Raw genomic sequence first — 13,630 nt, forward strand, 5'->3', positions numbered from 1 at the left:
AAATAATAAACAGAATGGAGTACCGTGATTAATGGACAGTTAAGCAGGCATCAGCTATGTAGCCAAGTGATCATAGGGTCCAGGGGGCAGCGGTAGATGGAACAGGGAGGCCGCGGAGTAGTCGCTACTACGCTAGCACGCGGGCGACACGCCGCTTAAAGTTAGTAGCCCGGGGCTAGTAGAAGCGTCTGCTCCGACGTCCGACGGAGGCCGGTTGGAGGCATAGCGGATGGAGTATTCGTCGGCAGACCAGTCGTGGTGGTGTGGCGGGGCGCCGTGTCGACAAAGGATCCAAGCCAGATGGCGAAAGAGGTATTGTAGATGTAGTAATTTAGTTTGCTAGCCGGGGGATGCGCCTGGCTCACGGCTACCTGGTGCTAGCTTCAGGGCATGGGGCGTTAGCCACTATAGCCACTCGGTAGCAGCGGTGATCTGGTGCCAAGGTCCAGAGCTTACGGAAAGGATCCGGTGGAGTAGTGGGTTCTAGCCGTGTTTGGGTGGGGTTGGGGTGAACAACTGAGTAGGCCGGGAGGTGGGCCTCAGGGATAGCTTTGGTACTGGGTCACTCGGTGGCAGCTAGCTAGCTGTGAAGATCAGGAGTAATGGTCCAGGGATTACGGCAGGAATCCGGCGTTGTAGTGGAGAGACAGTCCGATACTTGTAGGCTGGCGAGTATTATCCAAGCTAAAAAAAGGGCTGGTATCTGTGCAGAAGGTAAAGGCCGCTAGCAGTGGCTAACAATGACTAAATAGCTTGTAGCTACATTAGCTGGTTAACTTGTAATGGCTAGGTGGCTCTTGCTATAAGGTCTAAAAAAATAAAATAATAGCGGTTCTGTATCACATTGGGTGAGGCAGGTTACCGGAAGGTATAATTGAGTTAAAATGGAAAGAGATTGAAAATAAAAATGTAAATATATATATACAAAAAAGGACGAAAAATACAAAAGTACACGAGAGGACGAACAAAACACGTCTGCACTGCTACGCCATCTTGGGAACGTTAAATATGTAAGTTCTTCTTTCACTGGAATACCATAATATGAAGGTGGCACACAATCTTTTACAGCCATGAGTTCACATTTATTAATGTTAAGATATAGACCAGACGCTTTGGAAAAGGATTGTAATCACATTGATCGATATGGGAATTTGGTTAGCGTCTTTCAGAAAAAATGGAGTATCGTCAGCTAGCTGGCTTATAATAATTTCTTTACCAGCTATGGAAATACCCCGTACAGGACTATTTGTAAGAAGTTGGGTGATTAATAAAAACAGATACGGAGAGATAGGACAGCCTTGCCTAATTCCTCTCTTTAACTCAAATTTAGGTGAGGTGCCATATTTCAATTTGATAGAGCTGTTACCATTTGTATAGAGAGTCTTAATAGCCTTACAGAAAAAATCCCAAAAGCCAAATTTCTCAAGGGAGTGGAAGAGGAATTGATGTGCTACTGTGTCAAATGCTTTATAAAAATAAAAAAAATAATATGAAGCTATTCTCGGTTATTAGGTCTGAGTAGTCAAGTATGTCTAATACTAGTCTGATATTGTTAGAAATATGTCTGTTCCTCATAAAGCCAGACTGTTTCATCAATGATTGCATCCAGAACTTCTTTAAATATTTTTGCAAGTAGTAAGGCTAATATCTTATAGTCATTATTAAGAAGACAAATTGGATGCCAGTTATCGATGAGCAGCAGTTCTTTTTTAGGCTTAGGTATCAGTGTTATTAACCCCTGACTCATTGTAGGAGGGAGAACATTGTTTTGAATACTCCCTAAAAAGACTTCAAATAGGAAGGGAGCTACTTGTTCAGAAAATTATTAGTAAAATTCTGAAGTAATTCCATCAACACCTGGTGATTTATTGTTCTTTAGATGTTTGATGGACTCTATAATCTCTTCAACTTTGATGGGTTCATCACACTGTTTAGATTCTGTATCACTGATAGAGTGAACATTATTCAGTGAGTCAAAAAGCATATCTATGGATTCCTGACAGTACGTAGAGCTATATAATTTCCTGTAAAAATTGCTACAGTATTTAGCTATTAATTTTTAATCATCTGTAATAACACCATCAATGTTTAACTTATAGATAGTGTTATTTGTAGACATTTCTCAAGTCTAAAGCAATAGGATGATGTCACGATTTACCAGGAGCAGTAGAAAGGCAGAGTCAATTGCAGGAGACAGAGGTCCGGTAGTGCGATAGCGTTTAATAACAACCCAAAAACAACACAAGAAGCCGAAAGGCACAGGGCGCACACAATACCCAAAGAGGGAACACGTTCCCAAAACAAATGACGCACGGGGCGCAGCCCGGCCAATACTAGAATAGGGAGCAGCGCTTACTAACGTCTGTCCTGAATAGACATAAAACAATCCCGCACGAAATCCTGAACTGAAAAGACACACAGTTTATTTCATCTATATATATTATCCAGTTTATTTTGTAACTCAATCAGTTCCATCTTCTCCTCCTGTCACGTCCTGACCAGTAATAGGGGTTATTTGTTATTGTAGTTTGGTCAGGACGTGGCAGGGGGTATTTGTTTTATGTGGTTCGGGGTGGTTGTGTGTTTAGTGGTGTGTTTGATTTATTATTCCGGGGTTTTGGGCACTGTTCTATGTTAATGTATTTCTATGTTTAGTCTAGTTCTTTGTATTTCTAGGTTTAGTTTATTGGGGGTTGAACCCTCAATTGGAGGCAGGTGTTTTCTCGTTGCCTCTGATTGAGGGTTCTATAAATAGGCATGTGTTTGTTTCAGTATTTGTGGGAGATTGTGCTGTGTGTAGCTTTGTGCCTTACCGGCCTGTTATTAGTCGTTGTGTTTTTTTGTGTACGTGTTGTTTTGGTTCACCTTCTTGTCCATTTAAATAAAAGAAGATGAGTGCACATTTCCCCGCTGCGTCTTGGTCCACTTTACCCTACGACAACCGTGACACCTCCCCCAGGAGGCCGGCTGGGGACCTCTGAGAAAGGCAAGTTATCTCACAATTTCCTCCTCAGCTCTTCTGGTCTTAGCAAGATTACTACCATATTTCTAAGGTATTTGGACACCTGAAATTTAAAGAGCTCTTGCAGATCTTGCAATAATATTTTTCTTCACAAGACCTTTTTCACTTGGAAATAAGTATTAATAACTAAATAATAACTAAACATGTAAAGTCAGAGCAGACTTGTATGCCCCTTTAAAACAGTATCTTAGTTACTGTATGTATAGAAAATAAATACAACATTCAGTCTTCTTCGTAAGTTTGTAAACAAAATAGGCCTTCTGGTCTGGTCATACAAGAACAAACTAATAAATTGAGGTACCGTAGTATTCCGAAAAATAGTCACCTGATGCTTGTTAGGTAACGTTAATCAGTATAAGGAAAATGAGAATACCATGGCTGAAACCATCAATCTGTTCCTTCTGGTGAGATTCTAGGGAGGAATATGGATTTCTGAACTGTTGATGAAGCCTCGTCCTCCGACGAAGTAAGCAGTCTTTCCCTCATTTCGTGCTTTCTTGATCGTTGGCCACAACTTGTTCCTTCTTTCTATGTCCTCCAGGCTGAGATGCTCGGCGGAACGCAGACCATGGCTCTGAAGGAAGGTGTTCTTCCTAGCAGCTTTCCAGACAGCATCCCTGTAGAATCTGGCAGTGAAGAGGATGATGATACCCCTTTGTCTTGAATCGTTTTGCTGTTGCTTCTTGCCGAGGCGATGCACAACGTCGATGGTATCACCAACTTTGTTCTTCTCTGCAGGCATAACTTATTTTTGTAAAAAAAAACTTTAATCGAAGGAGTGCCTTTGATTTGACGGCCTGCAAATGCACAGTTCAGCGCGAGACGACTGTTAGACCCAATGATATTTCAAATCAAAGTGTATTTGTCACGTGCGCCGAATACAACCGGTGTAGACCTTACAGTGAAATGCTTACTTACAGGCTCTAACCAATAGTGTGAAAAAGAGGTAGGTGTGTGGGGGGGGGGGGGGGGGGGTGTGTGTGTAAGTAAAGAAATAAAACAACAGTAAAAATACATTTGAAAATAAGAGTAGCAAGGCTACATACAGACACCGGTTAGTCGGGCTGATTGAGGTAGTATGTACATGTAGGTATGGTTAAAGTGACTATGCATATACGATGAACAGAGAGTAGCAGTAGCGTAAAAGAGGGGTTGGCGGGTGGCGGGACACAATGCAGATAGCCCGGTTAGCCAATGTGCGGGAGCACTGGTTGGTCGGGCCAATTGAGGTAGTATGTACATGAATGTATAGTTAAAGTGACTATGCATATAAGATCAACAGAGAGTAGCAGCAGCGTAAAAGAGGGGTTGGGGGGGCACACAATGCAAATAGTCCGGGTAACCATTTGGTTACCTGTTCAGGAGTCTTATGGCTTGGGGGTAAAAACTGTTGAGAAGCCTTTTTGTCCTAGACTTGGCACTCCGGTACCGCTTGCCATGCGGTAGTAGAGAGAACAGTCTTTGACAATTTTTAGGGCCTTCCTCTGACACAGCCTGGTGTAGAGGTACTGGATGGCAGGCAGCTTTGCCCCAGTGATGTACTGGGCCGTACGCACTACCCTCTGAAGTGCCTTGCGGTCGGAGGCCGAGCAATTGCCGTACCAGGCAGTGATGCAACCGGTCAGGATGCTCTCGATGTTTCTGCACATGAGCTTAGCTAGCCAAGGTTGCCATGACTTCGCCTACAAGTGTGATTGGGGATTTCTATTGGAGAAGTAGTTTTATCCTTTATCAATATATTCGGCTCTATTTACTCTCAGATTCGAAATGCTAATTAGCAATAAAGTAGAAATCATGCAAGACTACAAATCCCTGCAAGCTTCTGCACGTCATCTTTAGTTGGCACCTTTACTAACAGGTATTGTGTCAATTTAAAACTTGCACAAGACTGATCACATAATTGTCAATTTAAAGAAATAATTACTAAATTTAGCTAACATTAGATAGTTAATCCAGAGATTCTTACCCTTGCCTCGATTTGGGAGTGTCGTCCAGATCTTCATGGCATTTGTAGTTCTTTATGGGGAGTAAAAACAGGCAAATATAATGCTAAAATTCACCTTGTGCTAGAGAGATCGACACAGTTATCAAAACGTCACGCCAGGGTAAGCCTACACGAAACACAGACCTTATTTTAAGTGTTTTTTAAATCCCATATGGGTAAAATGAATGGTGGAAAAACAATTGGAACCATTTCCTTGTTTGACCGCTAGGTTCTATGGGTATTACGACTCATACTGTGGTACTCTATTGCTGATGCTATGTATTCAGGCCAGGGAAAGGCATTGAAGTCACAGGTTGGCCATATTGGCACTCCCCAGAAAAAGGAGACTTCCATAGGAATGAATGGAATTCTACAGTATTTAAGGTATCCAATCAAAATGCATATTTTGACCAATGGGTAAAATAATATGTTAATTGTGTAGATAATCCTCTAAGAAAACTGATGGTCCAAACCTCATAGCTCTATCATAATCACTTAAAAAGTTATTGAAGTGTTTACCCTTGTAGGATGTCCAGAATTAGGGTGACTAAATCAATGGATGCCAGAGAAAAAAATGGTGGTTTGCAACATGTCAGCTAGGCTGGATTCTGTGCAAGAATTAAAGCTACTGGCAACCTGACAGGCTCACTTTCCCGTTGAACTCGTCATCTTTCTTCTCAAATCTGAAGAACATTAAACACTATAGAGGTAAGATGGATATCAATTTTGACACATGACATGTAGTATTTTAATATTTTAGTATACGCTTTTCATATTCATTCGAAATCCCTGTTCTTTTTTTGAAGATTTCTCACAGGAACAAGGGTATCTCTGTCAAGTATCAACTGAGCACTGAGCGTATACCGAGCGTTTTATTTGCAAAGACTTTTACATTTTCAGCTCGTGTCATGCAAATTTAGATTTTTGCGACCCAGGGGAAAGAACTTTGAAGACAACGACCACATAATGTAAAACGGTGGGGGCGTGCCAAGATGGAGGTGCGGTGGCTTCAATACAGCGCTCCGTGTCAGTCATCTAGTGTATATATACTGCTCAAAAAAATAAAGGGAACACTTAAACAACACAATGTAACTCCAAGTCAATCACACTTCTGTGAAATCAAACTGTCCACTTAGGAAGCAACACTGATTGACAATACATTTCACATGGTGTTGTGCAAATGGAATAGACAACAGGTGGAAATTATAGGCAATAAGCAAGACACCCCCAATAAAGGAGTGGTTCTGCAGGTGGTGACCATAGACCACTTCTCAGTTCCTATGCTTCCTGGCTGATGTTTTGGTCACTTTTAAATGCTGGCGGTGCTTTCACTCTAGTGGTAGCATGAGACGGAGTCTACAACCCACACAAGTGGCTCAGGTAGTGCAGCTCATCCAGGATGGCACATCAATGCGAGCTGTGAAAAGAAGGTTTGCTGTGTCTGTCAGCGTAGTGTCCAGAGTATGGAGGCGCTACCAGGAGACAGGCCAGTACATCAGGAGACGTGGAGGAGGCCGTAGGAGGGCAACAACCCAGCAGCAGGACCGCTACCTCCGCCTTTGTGCAAGGAGGAGCACTGCAAGAGCCCTGCAAAATGACCTCCAGCAGGCCACAAATGTGCATGTGTCTGCTCAAACGGTCAGAAACAGACTCCATGAGGGTGGTATGAGGGCCCGACATCCACAGGTGGGGGATGTGCTTACAGCCCAACACCGTGCAGGACGTTTGGCATTTGCCAGAGAACACCAAGATTGGCAAATTCGCCACTGGCGCCCTGTGCTCTTCACAGATGAAAGCAGGTTCACACTGAGCACGTGACAGACGTGACAGAGTCTGGAGACGCCGTGGAGAACGTTCTGCTGCCTGCAACATCCTCCAACATGACCGGTTTGGCGGTGGGTCAGTCATGGTGTGGGGTGGCATTTCTTTGGGGGGCCGCACAGCCCTCCATGTGCTCGCCAGAAGTAGCCTGACTGCCATTAGGTACCGAGATGAGATCCTCAGACCCCTTGTGAGACCATATGCTGGTGCGGTTGGCCCTGGGTTCCTCCTAATGCAAGACAATGCTAGACCTCATGTGGCTGGAGTGTGTCAGCAGTTCCTGCAAGAGGAAAGCATTGATGCTATGGACTGGCCCGCCCGTTCCCCAGACCTGAATCCAATTCAGCACATCTGGGACATCATGTCTCGCTCCATCCACCAACGCCACGTTGCACCACAGACTGTCCAGGAGTTGGCGGATGCTTTAGTCCAGGTCTGGGAGGAGATCCCTCAGGAGACCATCCGCCACCTCATCAGGAGCATGCCCAGGCGTTGTAGGGAGGTCATACAGGCACGTGGAGGCCACACACACTACTGAGCCTCATTTTGACTTGTTTTAAGGACATTACATCAAAGTTGGATCAGCCTGTAGTGTGGTTTTCCACTTTAATTTTGAGTGTGACTCCAAATCCAGACCTCCATGGGTTGATAAATTGGATTTCCATTGATTATTTTTGTGTGATTTTGTTGTCAGCACATTCAACTATGTAAAGAAAAAAGTATTTAAAAATATTATTTATTTCATTCAGATCTAGGATGTGTTGTTTAAGTGTTCCCTTTATTTTTTTGAGCAGTGTACAAATCATTGGGATGGAAATACCTTTGCCTGTAAATTGTCCATATCTTTTTGAGTGAATATTAGACAATTCACTCAAATCTATGGAAGCCTATCTATTGTCTTCATATAGTGAACATTTCAACAACAAAAATAATCTGAACCGTTCTCTCTGAAAATGTGCTTGATCTAGTGCAAACTTGTTACAGGTAGACATTGTTTTTTGGTCAATGATACAACAGTCAGTCATAATGACTGTTTTATGAATATATGAAGTAAAAAATAAACAACTACAATTATTGAGTTTGTTTATTGGACAAATACACATATTGCTAGCATTCCATCTAGCAAGTTTCTTCAAGGGGTAAATGTTTAAACAGGCTTTAAAACACTATCATACAAAAAACAAAGAAAACAAATAATCATCATTATAAGTTATTTACAAATATAACTCAAAATCACAAGTACACTTCCAAATCAGGACAATAACTTATAAACCTTGTTAAAGGCCCTGTCCAGTTAAACTCATGATTTTCATGTTCTTTAACAACCTCAGATGAAATCAACCAGGTGTAAGAAATATGGTCAATGTTTTCAGGAAAAAAATATGACCTACAAATGCAGAAGTTCTGCAAATTGCAACAAATATTGCATTCAGAAGGTAGACTCAAAAGCAGCTGAGAGAAATTGCAAAGCAATTATACTGAACAAAAATGTAAACACAACATGCAACAATTTCATAGGTTTTACTGAGTTACAGTTAATATAAGGAAATCAGTCAATTGAAATAAAATCCTTATGCCCTAATCTATGGATTTCACATGACTGGGAATACAGATATGCATCTGTTGGTCACAGATACTGTACCTTAAAAAAAGGTAGGGGCGTGGATCAGAAAACCAGTCAGTATCTAGTGTGACCACCATTTGCCTCATGCAGCGCGACACATCTTTTTCGCATAGAGTTGATCAGGCTGTTGATTGTGGCCTGTGGAATGTTGTCCCACTCCTCTTCAATGGCTGTGTGAAGTTGCTGGATATTGGCGGGAACTGGAACGCACTGTCGTACACATCAATCCAGAGCATCCCAAACATGCTCTACGGGTGACATGTCTGGTGAGTATGTAGGCAATGGAAGAGCTGGGACATTTTCAGCTTCCAGGATTTGTGTACAGATCCTTGCGACATGGGGCTGTGCATTATCATGCTTAAACATGAGGTGATGGCGGTGGAGGAATGGCACGACAATGGGCCTCAGGATCTCGTCACGGTATCTTTTTGCATTCAAATTGTGAGGCCGGTTGGACATACGAACAAATTCTCTAAAATGAAGTTGGAGAGGTTTTATGATAGAGAAATTAACATTAACTTCTCTCGCAACCGCTCTGGTGGACATTCCTGAAGGCAGCATGCCAATTGCATGCTCCATCAAAACTTGAGACATCTGTGGCATTGTGTTGTGTGACAAAACGGCATATTTTAGTGGCCTTGTATTATCCCCAGCACAAGGTGCAGCTGTGTAATTATCATGATGTTTAATCAGCTTCTTGATATGCCACACCTGTCAGGTGGATGGATTATTTTAGCAAAGGAGAAATGCTCACTAACAGGGATGTAAACAAATTTGTTTACAAAATTTGAGAAATAAGCTTTTTGTGCATATGGAACATTTCCGGGATCTTTTATTTCAGCTCATGAAACATGGGAACAACACTTTACATGTTGTGTTTATATTTTTGTTCAGTGTACATTTTCATCATAAAATAAGATGCTTTCTTCCATGTGACTAATCTAGATAGATACAGTGCCTTTAGAAAGTATTCACACCCCTTGACTTCTCCCACATTTTGTTTGTTACAGCTTGAATTTAAAATGAACTAAATGTAGATTTTATTTTGTCACTGGCCCACACACAATACCCTATAATATCAAAGTGGAATTATCTTTTTTGAAATGTTTACAAATTAATAAAAAATTAAAAGCTGAAATGTCTTGAGTCAATCAGTATTTAACCCCTTTGTTATAGCAAGGCTAAATAAGTTCAGTAGTAAAAATGTGCTTAACAAGTCACATAATAAATAGCATGGACTCACTGTGTGCAATAGTAGTGAGAAGATATGTGAGAAAAAAAATCTATTGAATTCAGGATGTAACAACAAAATCTGGAATAAGTCAAAGGGTATGAATACTTTCTGAAGGCACTGTATCATGATTTTGTTGTCTGGTTCGTTAAAATATGCAGTATTTATTATTGTCCATGACACCATCTACACTTGGTATTAATAAGATTTAAAATCGAAAATACAGTCAATATGATCACTTAGCATCTATGAAAATGTTTCTAGTATATTATGAGATTATGATCTATTTCAAAATGTGTCCAGCATGCCTGCAGGATTTCACACTCACTGAAATGACTAATAGACAATACTTGTACACACCAATTCAACCATTCTCTAGCCTGTCTTCCCTACACCTACAGCTAAATGTACTACTTCACCTGATGAAGGCATTTTGTGCTGGGTATTGGCATTTCAAAAGATTTTAACCCACATCCTCATTGCCCTTGTCCAATACATAGCACTTACAGTACCCTTTAAAAATGTTTCACAAGGACTCTGTGGTTTTGGTAGGTCCCACAAAGAAATCCATCAACCGTAATGGCTACACACAAGCTGTTCAATATGAAGATAATTAAGCCTTGTTGGTGGAGTAAATAAAGATGAGTATCAAGGTCACAAAAAAATGAACATAAATCAAGGCTACATGTACACAATTACTTCTGGTGATGAGGCACTTCTCTGCAAAGAGGTTCCATTTAGGCTTACTCTATACAACATAATGAAGTAATGGCCTCTTCTTGTTACATGGTGTATCAGGACTACATTTCCAACGCTACTGCACATGATACCATGATACCAACGTTCAGTAGGCAAACGTTGCAGAACATTGCAGATAGAAATGTCATGAAAAGAGTTTACATAACTCCCAAGAATTGGAAAGAGATCTCCAAAAATAAAATCCTGAAGTGTACTTTTTGGAGGATTTTCCATGATGCCTACCTTATTTTACATGTCAGAGGCATGTTTGTTCTACATAATATACACTGAACAAAAATATAAACGCAACATGCAACAGTTTCAAAGATTTTACTGAGTTACAGTTCATATAAGGAAATCAGTCATTTGAAAGGAATTCATTAGGCCCTAAATCTATGGATTTCACATGACTGGGAATACAGATACGCATCTGTTGGTCACAAATACCTTTAAAAAAAAGGTAGGGGTGTGGATCAGTAAACCAGTCAGTATCTGGTGTGACCATTTTCCTCACGCAGTACATCTTCTTCGCATAGAGTTGATCAAGCTGTTGATTGTGGCCTGTGGAATGTTGTCCCACTCCTGTTCAATGGCTGTGCGAAGTGGCGGGACCTGGAACACGATGTCATACACATCAATCCAGAGCATCCCAAACATGCTCAATGGGTGACATGTCTGGTTAGTATGCAGGCCATGGGAGAACTGGGACATTTTCAGCTTCCAGAAATTGTGTACAGATCCTTGCGACATGCATTATCATGCTGAAACATAAGGGGATGGCGACGGATGAATGGCACAACAATGGGTCTCAAGATCTCACCACGGTATCTCTGTGCATTCAAATTGCTTATGCCTGTCCATACCATAACCCTAATACCACCATGGGGCACTCTGTTCACAACGATGACCCACACGACGCCATACGTCTGAGGTTGTTAGGCCGGTTGGACATACAGCCAAATTCTCTAAAACAATGTTGGAGGCGGCTTATGGTAGAGAAATTCAAATTCAATTATCTGGCAACAGCTCTGGTGGACATTCCTGCAGTCAGCATGCCAATTTGAGGCTCCCTTCAAAACTTGAGACATCTGTGACATTGTGTTGTAACAAAAGTGCGCATTTTTGAGTGGCCTTTTGTTTTCCCCAGCACAAGGTGTACCTTTGTAATGATCATACTGTTTAATCAGCTTCTTGATATGCCACACCTGTCAGGTGGATGGATTATCTTTGCAAAGTTGAAATGCTCATTAACAGGGATGTAAACAAATTTGTGCACAACATTTGAGAGAAATAAGCTTTTTGTGCATACATACAATTTCTGGAATCTTTTATTTCAGCTCATGAAACATATTACCAACAGTTTACATGTTGCGTTTCTATTTTTGTTGAGTATATTTCTACCTGGATGTTCCACAACGTTCTGTCCTGCTGAAAGTGGCCCATATAATTCACAGTGGAATGTTTTGCTTCAGAGTAAAACTTTGACCAATCAATCGAATATCTTACAGGAAAAGAGAATTCTCCAGACATACAGTTCGACAAATATATTGGCACTCTTGCACTTTTCTTTAAATCCCTATTTCTTCTAAAATAAGTTGAAATTGAAAAAAAGCTTTAGGTCTTCACACCTGGTTATTGGATTGCCAACATTGCAGAAACAATTAATTTTTGTAAACTTTATTTTCTAAATTAAAATTGTAAACTTAAGACAAATGGCATGGACAACATTATTGGCACCCCGGAGCTATAGTACTTGGTTGCACAGACTTTTGTAAGACACAGTGCCTTTGGAAAGTATTCAGACCCCTTGACGTTTCCACATTTTGTTATTCTAAAATTGATTAAATAGTTTCCCCCCCCTCAAATCTACACACAATCCCCCATAATGACAAAGCATTTTCACAAATCTATACAAAAAAATAATATTACATTTACATAAGTATTCAGACTCTTTACTCAGTACTTTGTTGAAGCACCTTTGGCAATGATTACAGCCTCAAGTCTTTTTAGGTATGACGCAACAAGCTTGGCACACCTGTATTTGGGGAGTTTCTCCCATTCCTCTCTGCAGATCCTCTCAAGCTCTGTCAGGTTGGATGGGGAGCCTCGCTGCACAGCTATTTTCAGGTCTCTCCAGAGATATTAGATCGGGTTCAAGTCCGGGCTCTGGCTGGGCCACTCAAGGACATTCACAGACTTGTCCTGAAGCCACTCCTGCGTTGTTTTTGCTGTGTGCTTAGGGTCGTTGTCCTGTTGGAAGGTGAACCTTCACCCCAGTCTGAGGTCCTGAGCGCTCTGGAGCAGGTTTTCATCAAGGGTCTCTCTGTACTTTGCTCCGTTCATCTTTCCCTTGATCCTGACTAGTCTCTCAGTCCCTCCCGCTGAAAAACATCCCCACAGCATGATGCTGCCACCACCATGCTTCATCGTAGGGAGAGTGCCAGGTTTCCTCCAGGCGTGATGCTTGGCGTTCAGGCCAAAGAGTTCAATCTTGGTTTCATCAGATCAGAGAATGTTGTTTCTCATGGTCTGAGAGCCCTTTAGGTGCCTTTTGGAAAACTCCAAGCGGGCTGTCATGTGCCTTTTACTGAGGAGTGGCTTCCCCCTGATTGGTGGAGTGCTGCAGAGATGTGAGAACCTTACAGAAGGACAACCATCTCCACAGAGGAACACTGGAGCTCTGTCAGAGTGACCATCGAGTTCTTGGTCACCACTCTGACCAAGGCCCTTCTCCCCCGATTGCTCAGTTTGGCCTGGCGTACAGCTCTAGGAAGAGTCTTGGTGGTTCCAAACTTATTCCCTTTAAGAATGATGGAGGCCACTGTGTTTTTGGGGACCTTCAATGAAAGCAGAAATGCTTTGGTACCCTTCCCCAGATCTGTGACGACACAATCATGTCTTGGAGCTCTACGGACAATTCCTTCGACCTCATGGCTTGGTTTTTGCTATGACATCCACTGTCAACCCTTGGACCTTGTGTAGACAGGTGTGTGCCTTTCCAAATCATGTCCAATCAATTGAATTTACCACAGGTGGACTCCAGTCAAGTTTTAGAAACGTCACAAGGACGATCAATGGAAACAGGATGCACCTGAGCTCAATTTTGAGTCTCATAGCAAAGGGTCTGAATAGTTATGTAAATAAGGTATTTATGTTTTACATTTTAAAGTTTTCGCTCTGTGTGTAGAATAAGTTAATCCGTTTTAGAAT

This window comes from Salmo trutta, chromosome 30, assembly GCF_901001165.1.
Source record: "Salmo trutta chromosome 30, fSalTru1.1, whole genome shotgun sequence".
In the NCBI taxonomy this organism is placed as follows: domain Eukaryota; kingdom Metazoa; phylum Chordata; class Actinopteri; order Salmoniformes; family Salmonidae; genus Salmo; species Salmo trutta.